General features: G+C 39.8%; 1 protein-coding gene across 5 annotated transcripts in view; it reads left to right on the forward strand.

Moving 5' to 3' along the window:
- Positions 1-14182, forward strand: part of CTBP2 (C-terminal binding protein 2) — a 200580-nt gene that overhangs the window by 14551 nt on the left and 171847 nt on the right. Inside the window, exons 1-2 of one of the 5 annotated variants that reach the window (XM_083741226.1) lie at positions 6828-6980; positions 11433-11520. The exons of 3 other annotated variants lie outside the window; for them this stretch is intronic. The gene's annotated coding sequence lies outside the window, so the exon portion shown is untranslated. Of the gene's footprint in view, positions 1-6818; positions 6981-11432; positions 11521-14182 lie in introns of those variants that run through there. One more of the 5 variants, XM_083741225.1, reaches the window with a different exon arrangement.

Below are 14182 nucleotides of genomic sequence, written 5' to 3' on the forward strand. Positions count from 1 at the left end.
GATCAGGATAGCCTGACCATTCTTGTCCAAGTGTTGATAACCTCCAGATTGGATTGCAGCTAGCGCAAAATTTTGCAGCTCAGCCACTCACAGGGGCAGATATATCGCCATCGTATTATGCTGCTGCTAAAAGAATTGCACTGGCTGCCTATCAGCTGCTGTGCTGGGTTCAGGGCACTGGTATTGGTGTGCAATACAGATTGGGATCAGAATACCTAAATAATGTTTCACCCACTGCGTGCTTACCCGATCACTCTGTTATGCAGGAGAGGGCATTCTGCAGATGCCATCCTACCCGTAGGGCCATTTTGCATGATGCCGAAGCCAGTCCTTTAGTGTGGTGGCATCTATCCTTTGGATCTCTCTCCTTTTGCATTATCAGATGGGCACCTTCTGTGTTGTCTTTTCAGTGACTTGCTAAAGATTTTCCTCTTCCAACCTCTTTATTCCAGATGGTATCTTTATTGGATTTGGGGTGGCTCATGGGAAGTGGTTCATAAATGAAAAATAATAGTGTAATGGCTAAGTCTGCAACCGTAATCCCATTGATACTGGTGACTGGTCCCTCTGCAGACAGAGAGGAGTGCTGCCAATGTGGTGGGGCGAGACTGTTGCAGGCTTGCAGCATAACCTAAGCTCTACCCAAGTGGGTGGGAAATGACCACTGGAGGTAGCCAACAGAAAACTCTGAAACGGGGGACAGGATTCAATGGAAGCCTTGCACAATGGGACTTTTCCCCCATTTGTATGCCTGTTGCGCTTCCAAAACTGACTTGGAAGGGTAGGAGAAACCCCTACAGCATGTTGGGAAAGGAGAAAGGTGATAATTCCTCCTGTCAACTTAGAATGCATGCGCAGATGGTACGCTCATCATAGTGAATTCTGTCTGGGGTGTTTCAGAGTGGGTGGGGTGCTGGAGCTTGGAATCCACAGCTCGTTGGATCCCCCAAGGGGCCCGATCCTTGACCTCTTTGCCATTCCTGCACTTGTGCTGTCCCAGTGAAACACGATGAAAATCTGCCACCTTTCATCCTAACTGGTAATTTCCGGCAGAGCCCTTGACAGGGTGGTGGTCTGCTGCTTAGATTGGCCCTGGCTTCAGTGAGGGTGGCTTTTCAAGAACCTGGTTATGAATAGAGAAATCACTGCTTTGAATTTTGCCTCTGCCATGAATGCAGTAGGCAGCTACAAACCACTGTTTCTTGGGCTCAGTCCCTCTATCTGCAGTATGGGAGATGATAATACTGACTCCCTCTCAGGATTGTTGTAAGGATTACAAATACAGTAGACAAATCATGTGAAACACTTTAAGCACTGGAAATGTTGAGTATTGGTAATTTTGAAAAAAACTTACTTCATGTAATCTCTTTCCTCCATTATTTTTGTGAGGGTGCTTTCAATATCACAGCAACAAGTGAAGCATTATAATTTAGCTTTTGAAGACAAACCTTCCTTGTAATATTGTAATATTTTGGAATATCATTGTTTTGTGCTAAGTACATTTATTATTTTGAATCTTTATGCTGTGATTAGATTGTGTCCTGTTCAATTGAAATATAGAACTTTAAGACTAGAAGATCCATAATGCATTGTAACTGCAGGCAAAAACTCATAAGCAGCAGTACCTCTGGGTGATGAACAGCTGAGTAAGGGTTGCCTTGAGGGGACCAGACATGGAAGCTGTTGTAATTGATTAGAATGTTTGGCTAAATTCAGGGTAATGATAAGCATGATGGGTTAGTGTTGTGGGAAAGAGCCTAGATGAGCCTTGGGGTCATTTGCTCTCATCTTTTTCCTCTGATGCAACCGTGAGGAAGAGATCAAAAATCTTTCCTTCTGTTTCTAACAGATCACAGTTTAGTGTTATGTCTGAACCTGTGCATAGTTAGTCGTAACTGTACACGGTTTTCTGAAATGAGCCAAATTTAAAATCTTGGTTTATGAAGATGGCTTGTTTCAGTAAGCCATAGGTTTTTTTTTAAATTTTATTTACTATATTCCTACACCATCCTTCATATATCAGAATCCTAGGGTGGTTTAGAGTGTTCACATTAGAACAACAATACAGTCATACCCCGAGTTGAAGTAACTTCAGGTTAAGCATTTTCAGGTTGCGCTCTTTCAGGTGACCAGAAGTAACAGAGCGCGTTACTTCCGGGTCTTGTCGCGCATGCGCAGACACTCAAAATGATGTCATTCGTGGAAGCGGCGAAGCGTGACCTGCAGGCGCGTGTTACGTTCTACTCAGGATGTGAATGGGCTCCGGAACAGATCCCGTTCGCATCCAGTAAAACCAATAATAAAACCAATAATAAAATCATTATTAAACTAATTTATACAACAGTGCCATTAAAACAACTATAGTTCTTCAGCAAATGAAACATTTTCAATTTCAGCTGGCTTTGCCAAACAGCTTGTTAAGATCACCCAAACATAAGCTTGAAAGGGTTTAGACCAAGCATCACCGAAGCCGCTTAATTTTGAATGTAAATGTATGAAGTAAAGGGAAAAGAGGGAGTAAGCTGGAACAGTGGGTACATATGGGGGACAAGGAAGAGGAACCTGCTTTCTGCCCTTTTTAGAAACTTGTACCGATCATCAAGATCACATGTTAGTGTCTTCTTGACACTTGGAATTTTGCTTCTAAAGCAACTAATTGCAATTAAGGTTTTTTTGCTTTTTTGTATGTGCGTTTAACCTAGCATAAACTTCCTTTAATTTCAGTTTAGATGATTAGCCTAGGATGATTTGATAAAAAACTGAATGACATGTTACATCAGTAAAAGCAAGTGTTGTTTGTGAACAGTTTGCTTCATGAAGATAAAAGTGCAAAATAAAACTGAATGCCTGAGCTGTGGTATTCCCATAAGCAGCATTGTCAGTTGTATGCAACGTATTTTGTACACTTGCCAATTAAGCAGCTATGCTATAGACGGGATGGGTGTGGATTACCTCTTCAGGAGATTGAAGAAGAATGTCTCACAACAGTAAATCAAATAAACTAGAAGAGTTACAAAAACATGCTGAGGATGTAGTTAAAATATCAAAAATTACCACCACACTGACATATATTTGGCAATATTAATATCAACTGAGTGCTCTGAGGCTTTAAGGAGAATAGTGGTTGATTATAATTCATTATCTTGGCTTTTTAAAAGAATATTAATCCCTCAAATTCCTTTAATATAACAAACTTTATGTTATGCCATTCCCGCATGTGTTGGCAGCTCCTCACCCCCTCTGGTGCATGCATCACTTTCACACAGGTTAAAGGGCAAACGTCTGCAATGGCAGAGAATACTGCATGTACTCTTCATTTGCGTTGTAGGGTTTTGAATGTATAGTATGCATTTGTGAAATTTTTGTATGTTTTCCATATCTATAATCATAACAAAACCTCTCCCAAGTCGAAAATTAGCACCATGGGTTTGAAGTTGGACCAGAACCTATTTTTCATGTTCTGGTTGGTGTCTTTTGTTTGCTTACTTGCTTGCTTACTTGTGTATGTTTTATACAGGAGCAGTAAAAAAAATGATGGCAAAACATTTAGTGTGATGTGTGAACGTGTGAATCTTCGTACAGAAACAGGACCAAAGAGCATTGAACTTCCTTTGGAGAGTACACAAACGATAGAGATAAACATAATGGTGTGTGACTGAATTCTTAGTCATGCCGTTATGCAGTTTCCCCCCTGTGTAATATGAATAATGCAGCATACTTCAAATTTCCTGTCCAATTATTTGGCATGAAGAATATATCACAGGGTGGTCATCTGTAATGAGTGCTGTAATGAGTAGTGCAGGTGACTAACATTTGAGGGTTGTACTGGAATAGGAAATACCCACTCGTAAGTGATTATTGGTATAGGTATTTAGCAAGTATATAATTATATTTGAGCCATGTGTGTCAGTTAGGTCTCTCATCCTAATTCAGACATTTTTAGTGCTATTTCTTTAATAACCATGATATTTCCATCCTTCATCTTCATTTGTCAGCCATCTTACCAAGTTTTCTTGTGTACTTAGAAGTTGAGGTGCTTTACTTCATTTCAGGATGCAGCAAATCTAGAGTATCCAATTTAAAATTTGACTACTATTATTAATTATCATAAGTCCTGAAGAGGGCTGCTGCCAAAATATTGGCTGCAGGAGCTTGGGAGCGGGAAATATTTTCCCTGCTCTGTCATTGGATGTTTTGTCAGTCCGCTGCATAAAAAGTTCTATTTCCTGCCAGATTTGTTGGCTGCAACAGCATCTTAACAGCTTCACATTTTTATCCACCTTTTGTCTCCATGTTTCAGAGAGAGACCCTATAATCCTTGCAGACTAAATAAATATTGCAGTGTTTTCAATACCAGGCTGTTATCTTAAGTGCTGCATTTTGGTCCTTTGTCAAATAATGGGGAACCGTACTCCTTCTGGTTCTGATGCCTATTTGTTTTGCGGTCTTCTGGTGTGATTCTTTGCCTCTGCTGTTCAGTAGCATAGTCAGTATGCTTTACGTAAATTGATTACTGCAGGTTTTTCCTCAAGTCCTGCATGTTTGATCATTCAAGGAAGCTGACTGTTAAGCCAGTTCGCCTGAAATTTTTGTTTGTAATCTCTGCTTCATGCTTTTTGCATTGACGCTGCCCATCTACAGTGCATTTCTGTTGCCACTTTACAAGCTATGGGGTAATATAGCCAGGAACATCAATATCTTGTTTGGCTTCATTTATCTGTGGCATTTACCTTGCTCATCCCAGACCTCAGTAAAAAGGCAATTACTTGTGTTCTCCAGTATGACACTAAGCTTTTCACCTGCATTTGGCTTTAGTGTGATATAGCAAGCAAGACTACCAGCTTACATATATTGCAGAGCTCTTGCAACACTTCGGAGTGGAGGGGGAAGACAAGCAGATGAAATGAATGTGATGATAATGAGTGCCAGAGAAACGAATAAGCAGCGTATTTCATGGAAAGGGTAAAACTTGCACTGGCATCAGCCACCCTGCATCAGTGTATTTTGCAGAACATTTCCTGGCTTTCAGATCCAATTAATAACAGATTCAGTCCTGGCTCCATTTTGCAGCTGGTTGCTAGCAGCAAGTTTGTGGGAGTCAGTGTGGTACAGCCGTTTAGTATCATGGATTCGGTGCGCCTGATTTTTTGTTGCCCTAAGCTGTGTGCAGTCAGTGTACTGTGCAAACTACACATACAATGCACTGTGCTGAGAAAGTGACATGGAAGTGCTGGGTGGTGTGCCCTCAGCTGCTTGAGTAGGGCTGGAAAAATCCCAGGCATCCAGACAAAACATGATGTTTGGATTCTGGAATGTAGGAATTTTGACATATAATTCTAGTTATATTTCTGTGTCCCATGTTGGGTTTGCTTTGCCATTTTTCATTGGGTTGATATCCTGTTGCTTGTTTCCTGTGTGTGAGCTCTTTTGGAGGTGCATACCTGCACACTGATTCGAGGCCAGCAGAGCATTCTATGATGTTTGTAGGATTTGTGGTAGGGATAGATGCACTTCAACAAAAGGAGATGGGAGTAGGGACCAAGGATCATAAACAAAGACAAAACTCTATATGGGGATTCTCTTTAGCAAATAGCTCATGGCTTGCTGAGAAGTACTGTTTTATCCACTTATGAATGGGAAATTTAGTACATCACCAAGGTCAATAATGGCTGTTTCCTCTCCATTCTAATAGAGGATTTAAAATGGGCTAAGTATTTGAGTTAGTCTTACTTGTGTGACAGCATGTGAATCCCACTCGGGCCATATGAGAACTCTCCTGTGCAGATAATTTATTTTTGGTTTTTTGACTTGCATTATTACCTGTATCATTTTTGTCCTCTTGTATTCAAGATTTAATATAACCTTTTCCAGCCCAGTGCTTTCAATATGGCACTAGTGTCTGGAGGGCACTAGCTTGGGGAAGCCTGTTCTAAGAAATTCTATTGGCACTGGGGAAGGCTGATGTAAAATAGCTTCTTGGTGATTTTTGCTATGACAACAAATAAGCAAAGGTGTTGCACTAGTTCAAGTAGATTGTTATCACAATAGAATAATTACATTTAGGTGCTTGATTTGATTTGTTATCTGGAATATTTATCCAAAAGCAGAGATGAAAATGAATGTGTTGTGCTAGATGATTAGTGTAGGCTGTAGGAATTTATGTATTTTTAAAACTCACCGTACATGTTTTAAACAATTCCCCCTACGACTTGTGTAGCAGTGCCAATTTATGGCTTTCAAAAAAGCTAGGTAAGTAAATAAACAATCTCAGTCTTCCAAGCTGAACAAAAAGGACAAATAAGATAAAGGTATGTTCTACTTTCTGGACCACAAGAAAACACTTATTAGTTGTGCTTTGCATGGGGGGAAAGACATTGGCCTAGTTGGGTGTGTGCAGAGTCATTGGGCTTAAGAACAATCCCAGGATGCAGTTTTTCAAGTCAGATCCTCATGGTGGAAAAATGGGTTGATGTTAAGGCCCTTCAGGCCTCAGCCAAGATCTGCTCCTCGTTGCTTGGTTAAGACCGTAGTCCGAACAAGCAACGTTGAAGCTGGATCAAGCAGAGTGGGGTTTCAGGGGCTAGGGGTTAGGGCTAGGTTGAGGCACAAAGCAAGGCACCAGGATTCATCTTCTGCTTGTAAAGACATGTTGCTGAGGCTGATGAGCCATATCTGAGGCCTAGGAATAGTATAGGCCTAAATTATGTCATAGGCCTAAATTATTAGAATAGGCCTAAATGGAATCAGCTGACAGTGACAGTGACCACAGCCTAGTGACCACAGCCTAGGGACACCCTTGCTCTGCAGTGACAGTGACCACAGCCTAGGGACACCCTTGCTCTGCAGGAGGAAGAGTGCTGATGTTGCAGGAGATAAGGTGTCGGGTGCTAGTTGTTATGTGATCTGCTTCAAGACACACAGTTTGTGGTAGCTTGAGGTAGTTGCAAGGAATCTTTAGCCAACAACGCTCTCACTTCTGGGTAAGTGAAAATGGATAATCGTATTATGAGGGACTGCTGCATATTTAATACACCAAAGGGTCAAAAGATAGGACTTTGAAGCTCTTCCACCACATGTGCCAAATTTATTTTCATTTCACAATAACAATTAAAGTTGAAGACCTTGTGAGCATATAGAACCTAGTATGGCCTAAGGAATAAATGAGATCTCTTAGTATCTGCTTCCCATCTCACGCTAAGCCAAATCAGAACTTTTGAGTTACAGGAAAACAGATAACAAAGAAATCAGGTTTGTTGCATTAATAGTGCAAGCTAACAACCTGTCAACAGCAAATTTGGACAGTAATCTGAGAGATGATGTGCTCTTTTGAACCACATTGTATTGGTATTGTCAGCAACCAATGTAATCAAAGAAGCAAGAAAAGTTAGTGTGTGTTACTGAAGTTGAAAATAACCTTTTCATGAATCTGATCAAGCATAATAGGTGTTCCCTCATCCACCTTCTGTGTGTCACACACTTTGCAGAGTATTTTTAAAAACCAAAACAAACAAAAAAGAGGAAAGAGGCAAGACCATGACTCAGAACAAAAACTATTTAGGATATGCATCAAACAGTTCTTTATAGTCTGGGGGTTTGAGGAATGTATTGAGAAAAAAAGGTTCCTTTTAAAGAAGATAAGTGTATGCAGGTGAGCATTATTGCTTAAATGCCACCAGCATTAATATTTGTTAAAAAAAAGTTTACAATGTTAAAAAGTTTAAAACAACATTTTAAAAAACAGGGAAAACAAAACAAAATAATATAAATGATAAAATTTAAAAAGAAAAGTGATTTTTAGAAATGCAGAAATAATGGGAAAAAAGAAAAATTCAAAGCTTTGTTAAAAAAAAATTTAAACAATCAGTTTAATAAAAGTTGAAAAGCACTGCTTAAAACGAAATAAACAAGATATTTAATTAATATTAGTATTAAAGTGTTTTGTGATCTGGAAGTCCACACTTAATGTTGCTTTCAGACTGAGATATTACTCTTATTTATATTCCACTGCACTTTGAGGTGTTTTGTAAACACACTTTCCCGAATCCTTGCAGTATTCGGTATTGAGCTGCTGCAGTCAGTTTGTTTGAGGATGATTATTCCTGGATACAAATGCCCAGGTAAAAACCCATCAACAACAGCATTACATTGCCTAATGGAACTACAGAGCTCAATATAAATCTTTATCTCCTCCACAGAAACGGGGGAGTTGTCTGTACTGTATTCATTTACTCTGCAGTAGCCCTGTTGTCCTCTAATTTAAAGGCCCCAAAAGGTTTTATTATTTTGTTAAAGGCAACTTAGTGTAATTGTTTGGCTTCACAACAGAACTAAGTCACACAGTGGTTCAGATGTTTCCCCGCCCCCAACATGTCAAAAGGACATGTTTGGGGGAATGTGAGGTAGCCCTGCCCCCTCGGTTGATGTGTCAGTGTCTTCACTGTGGCGTAGTTATGCTGTCATCAGTCTGTCATTTTTAGATCGCCCAGCTCCTGCATCATGCATGAGCAGAGTAGTTGCATCCTTCCTGCTATTTCTCCCCCTCATCCTTATTGCATATACTCCTGTGTAGCACTGGTTTCTAAATATACCTAAGGGCTACTGGTTGTTCAAGTGTCTGTGTGAGCAGGAGGGAGATGGGCGGAAGTTGCCATTCCAGGATACTTTGAATTCAGCTGGCTGAATTCCCATGGAGACCACCTTAAAGCAGTGGGAATCCTAAAACACTCACCTTAGCGACACATAAGCAGGAAGTGGCAGTAGAGAGAGAGGAATAGGACAGGACTCCCAGTGCTGTTAGGTCATCCTGTTGAGGTGGGTGCTGCCCTGTCATTATAGTTACCTCCTCACTCCATCCCTTTGGCTAGTGTGTGCTGTATATACATAGACCTCTACGACAGACGGTCCCTGATTGGTATGAGATGGTGGTGATGAGAATAATAATAATTAATAACAATAACTTATTATTTATACCCCACCCATCTGATTGGGTTTCCGCAGCCACTCTGGACAGCTTCCAACAAAATATTAAAATACAGTAGTCTGTCAAACATTTAAAGCTTCCCTAAACAGGGCTGCCTTCAGAGGTCTTGTAAAAGTCAGATAGTTGTTTATTTCCTTGAACTCTGATGGGAGGGCGTTCCACAGGGCCGGTGCCACTACCGAGAAGGTCCTCTGCCTGGTTGCCTATAGCTTCTCACAGCGAGGGAACTGCCAGAAGGCCCTCGGTGCTAGACCTCAGTGTCTGGGCAGAATGATGGGGGTGGAGACGCTCCTGCAGGTATGCTGGACCGAGGCCGTTTAGGGCTTTAAAGGTCAACACCAACACTTTGAATTGTGCTCGGAAACGTACTGGGAGCCAATGTAGGTCTTTCAAGACCGGTGTTATGTGGTCTTGGCGGCTGCTCCCAGTCATCAGTCTAGCTGCCGTATTCTGGATTAGTTGTAGTTTCCAGGTCACCTTCAAAGGTAGACCCACATAGAGCGCATTGCAGTAATCCAAGCAAGAGATAACTAGAGCATGCACCACTCTGGCGAGACCGTCCATGGGCAGATAGGGGCTCAGCCTGCATACCAGAGAGATCTGAACCCACAATTATGTGCATATGACATCATTATCATGTCTTATTAACAGTTCAAAATGCATGACGGCAGCTGTGCAGTATGTGAAATGCCAGGTTGTGCACTTCATGATGCCTTATTGTCTATGCACATCCATTTAAGGACATGTACACTAGAGACAAGTTGCTTCTCTTCTCCACTTGTGGAGATTTAACTCATGGATAGCTTGGAGAGAAGACCTGAATCCTCAATCACAACTTCTGTAGCTGGGGTAGCCAGCATGGTGCTCTCCAGAGATGGTTGACCTGCAGTTCCCATCATCCCTGGCCATTGGCCTTGCTGTTGGGGACTAGTGGTTATCCAGTAACATCTGGTGGGCATCATGTTGACTATTCCCCACCTATAGCTCCTTGCATTAAAATATGTCCCCAAATGGCAAAATAAGGGCAGTGAATTACTGTCCCTGGTAGATAAGGAGAATTTGAACGCACATTTTCTGTATAGTCTCGTCCCTCCAGATTATAGTTGTCCTTTAGCCGATGAGCTGTTTAGGTGGATTTCTTGTTCTGTGGAGGCCATTTGGTGGTCTGTTCTATTTTGTTGGTGGATATCACAATCCACAGTTTGTTTGGAAGGCTAATGCTGTGGTCATAGTGCTGTCTTCTGTTGCTGGGTGCTGTTTTTGGATTGTTTCCCCATGAGTATGAGTAAAACATAACAAGTTATGTGATGTTCTGACCATAGCAACGAAACAAAGCTTTCACCCATGTGATTAAAGCAGAGTGGATTCATGCATAAAAACCAAACCAATATATGTCTTCTCTTAGCCCTCCAAGTAAGCAACCTCAGAAAAAGAACTATACTTAATGTTAACTTAAACTGTACAATGCTACTATGCAAGTGAACTTTAGATATTAAATTCCACTGGAGATGCTGGCATTTTTATGAAATGATAACCTGAAAAGGCCTAGAAATGACAGGGCACTCTTGGAAAGTAATGTTGGCCTTGAACTCAAACCAATTAATTTTGCAATACTAGACATACCTGGAAGTTTCAGTGAAAACAGCGGTGCTTCCATCCAGTTAGATGCCCTTACAATCACCTGTAATTCACATGTTTATACCAAAAGAATAATAATGGCTGTGTTCTCACAAAGGGGGTTATGGTTTGTAAAAGCAATACTAGAAACAGTTTTGTCAATCATAACATGGAACAGTGTATTAATATGGAAGTTCTTATCATGATAACAGTACAACCATCAAAATAGCAATAAATCAGAATGCGACATTATTAGCAATAATTATTGCAGCTCCAATACCAGACTGTTAAGTCAAGCTCCGCCTAAGCCAAATACTCACTAATAGCACATTCCCATGTCGGGGTGCACCCAAGTAACAATATCCTGTATAGATTGCAATATGAAAATATGCATAGAGAGGCCAGGAGCCCTTCCTGAGCCTGTGAGTTCTAAAGCTTTGGGCTAGCAATGAAAATTCCCCATCTACTGTGCTTCTAGTAGTGGTGCCACAGGGCTGCCGTAAAGACCTTAACATGTGGGCATTCTCCAATTGAAGAAGGCCATCTGTAAGATATTCTAGACACAACCATGTAAGGTTTTGCAGCCTTAATTTGTGGTACCAGCTTTAAATTTCGAAATGAATTGGAAATTATCTTTTTTTAAAAGCCCTCTAAAAACTACTTCATTCTCATTGCTGAGATATTAAGTTTAGAAAATAGCATACAAAATAGCCAATCTCATTTAAAAACAAAACATCATTTATACACAGTCAATGTCAACACTTCTTCCCACCCAAACTGGCCTGGCCTGCATGCAATAGATCTTAATGTTAAATCATCTCATTTTCTATTTTAGTGTAGGCAGTGAGTTGGCTAAAACATTGATTGTGTCATGGATAGTTTTTCAATGTTCTTCAAGGCCAGCCCCACTCTGATGCAGTAGGGTGTGTTAAAGTTTCCAACTTTCAAATTCTGAAAATGAGGGGGTGCTAAAAAGTTTAAACATAACTTAGGAATTCAAAAGATATTTTGGTTAAATTAATATAATTTAGTTTTGGTTGGTAATTTCGTAGAATGTGTGTAAAATTGCATAGAAATCATTAAAAATGATTGCCAAGTACTTGCAGTATATATTAATATTCTTATTTTTATTCTTATTTAGCATTACCTGACATTTTCAGAAGCTAAAATTGAACTTCTGTCGTTTTCTGGCACCAGCTTATGTAGTTCTTCATCAGATGTAAACTTACCAAGTTAAATGTTGTCCAGTCACAAAAATAATGGCAGGTTTTGTATTCTTCACAGCCCAAAACATATTTTTAAGACCTCCACTGAAGAAATTGCAAAAAATAACTTTCACTCCCTAGAATGACACATCCTATATATGGGTAAGAACAAAACATGTGTGACAGTGGCCATGCCAGCCTCCAGGAAATGGAACCACTTGAGCAACCTTTGCTGGGCACTCTTGGCCACAGCTGACACATCACTTCAGGAGCACTCCCAAGCTGAAAACTGGGTTCTTAATGGGCAATCTACATCTGAAACATGTTGAACACCATTAACTGAGTCAAGCATTTTTCTAATGGTCATCAATTCAGAACCTCCATACCCTCCCTGAAAACAGAAAGTGGAGAGAGAGTTGGGTACTACGTGCCTGTTGATGGCACCACATTCCAAATCTTGAGGCATGTCTTTTGATGCATATGTGATGTATAGTTATTTCAAAATAGCTGTTGTAGATGATAGTGGTATTTGATTGTATCTTTTGCATTTGTGTGTGCGAGTATGTGCCCTCTGTGCTGGCTCAGAATCTGTTGTTAAGTCTCCTCTTAGTTCAGGGAAGAGAGAGATTAACGTTTAACAGTATGTAGAACTGAATATTTATTCTCATGATGCCTTTCCATACAGCACCTTTTAATTAGCTGGGAATTAACCCTTTTCACATTACCTGTAACTATAGATCAGAAGCAGATTTTTATACCTTGGAATAATAGTTAATCTCCTTCATTTTGTTACAGATTCAGTAGCAGACTTCCCTATAGCAATGCTTTTGCAGCAGACAACTTACAGGAAATACTGCCTTTAAATTCTGTTGGTGGTTGTTACGAGTCAGCAGTGCTTATACATGATGAGGCATAGGAGATATTTCATTCCCTACATGGTCGAAAATCATAATTCATAGCTTGCTAAAATATTGTGGACCAAAGGGTGAGAATAGTTTTAAAACTATGATCAGTGGTTAAGCGGGGTTAACGTGTTTGCCTCAGGGTTGTGTGTGTCACAATCACTTTTAAGTGCTGTCTTCTCCCTCTATTTTACAAGAAATGCTGCCCTTATTGAGGCTTAAAAAAAAGCATCTGAACTGTAAATGCTGATTTTATAAGCTAAACTGTAGAGTTCACTAATACATGTTGTGACTGTGAGTAGTGCTAGCCTTTTGTTTAAGCTATGATTAATATAGTCTTCTGTTTAAAGCTATTAAGTGTAGTGTTGTAATTGATTTATACCAAGCACAGTTAAAAAAAATGGCTGTAAATTTCAAGGATGCTGGGGAGAAATAATAAAGGAACACCCCACCAATCCCAATGTAGAACTACAATTTCGCATTAATCTCCATGCATAGAACCCAGCGAGTTCTTTTCACGCAGCCCCTTTTCATGAGTTAGCTGCCTGCGTAACGCCTAGTTGTGTGTTTCGGAATTACTGTAAGAACAACGCCAGTATAAGATGTTGTGACACTTCTTTTGAAAGGGCTTCTAGCAGAAGGGAGAAAGCAAAAGGGCTACGCTTAATCAATGTAAATGTCAGTGGCTTATTTTAATAAATTCTTGATTTAACGTGGCCTGTTTGCAGTTGCACGTTTTGTAAGGAATTTGCCATTCCCTTCTGAAGGTAGGTGACATTTAAAAGATCTGTAAAGGAGATTGGCTTGACAGCTTCAAATTACATTTGAAAGAGTTTTTCTTTTTCTAAACAGAAAATGAATACTTCCTTTTCTAAATGTCATCGCAAAGGCACAAACATATTTAATCAAATTTATATATTTAATTTATGTAAAGTTAGATTTTCTCCCTTATTCACGAGAGAGAGAGAGAGATCTGCTACATTTTTGCCATTTCAAAGGTTTAGCAAAGGTAGCATTTGAAACTCTTGAGCTTTCTGAATAAATGAATCCATTGTTTGTAAGGAGTTCTGGAATTCTTCAAAAATTGGCATCAGTTTATTACTTGAGCCCTTTCTTGATCTAGATATTTAGTTAACCTCTTGCTGTTAGAAGTACCTAAATATTTTTTAATAGAGAAGTATGTGTGACAAATTGTTGGGTAGTTCTGGTAAAAATAATAAATAACTAGAAAATATTGCAACACAACAGAAAAAAGGATAAATATAAATTTATTATAGGGAAGTTTATCCCATCATTCAAACAAATTCCCAAGGTGATTAGCAAATAATAATTAGCATCTGCAGTGATGTTAAAACATTCTCTAGCATATCATTCAAGCCAGTAATTGCTCCACATACTGCTTTTACCTGGCTGATATTTTATTTTGCAAGATTTATATACCGCTCAGTCAGTCAGTTTGCTGCAATCAGTTAAGCCTG

Source organism: Podarcis gaigeae (assembly GCF_964106915.1).
Source record: "Podarcis gaigeae genome assembly, chromosome: 5".
Lineage (NCBI taxonomy): Eukaryota > Metazoa > Chordata > Lepidosauria > Squamata > Lacertidae > Podarcis > Podarcis gaigeae.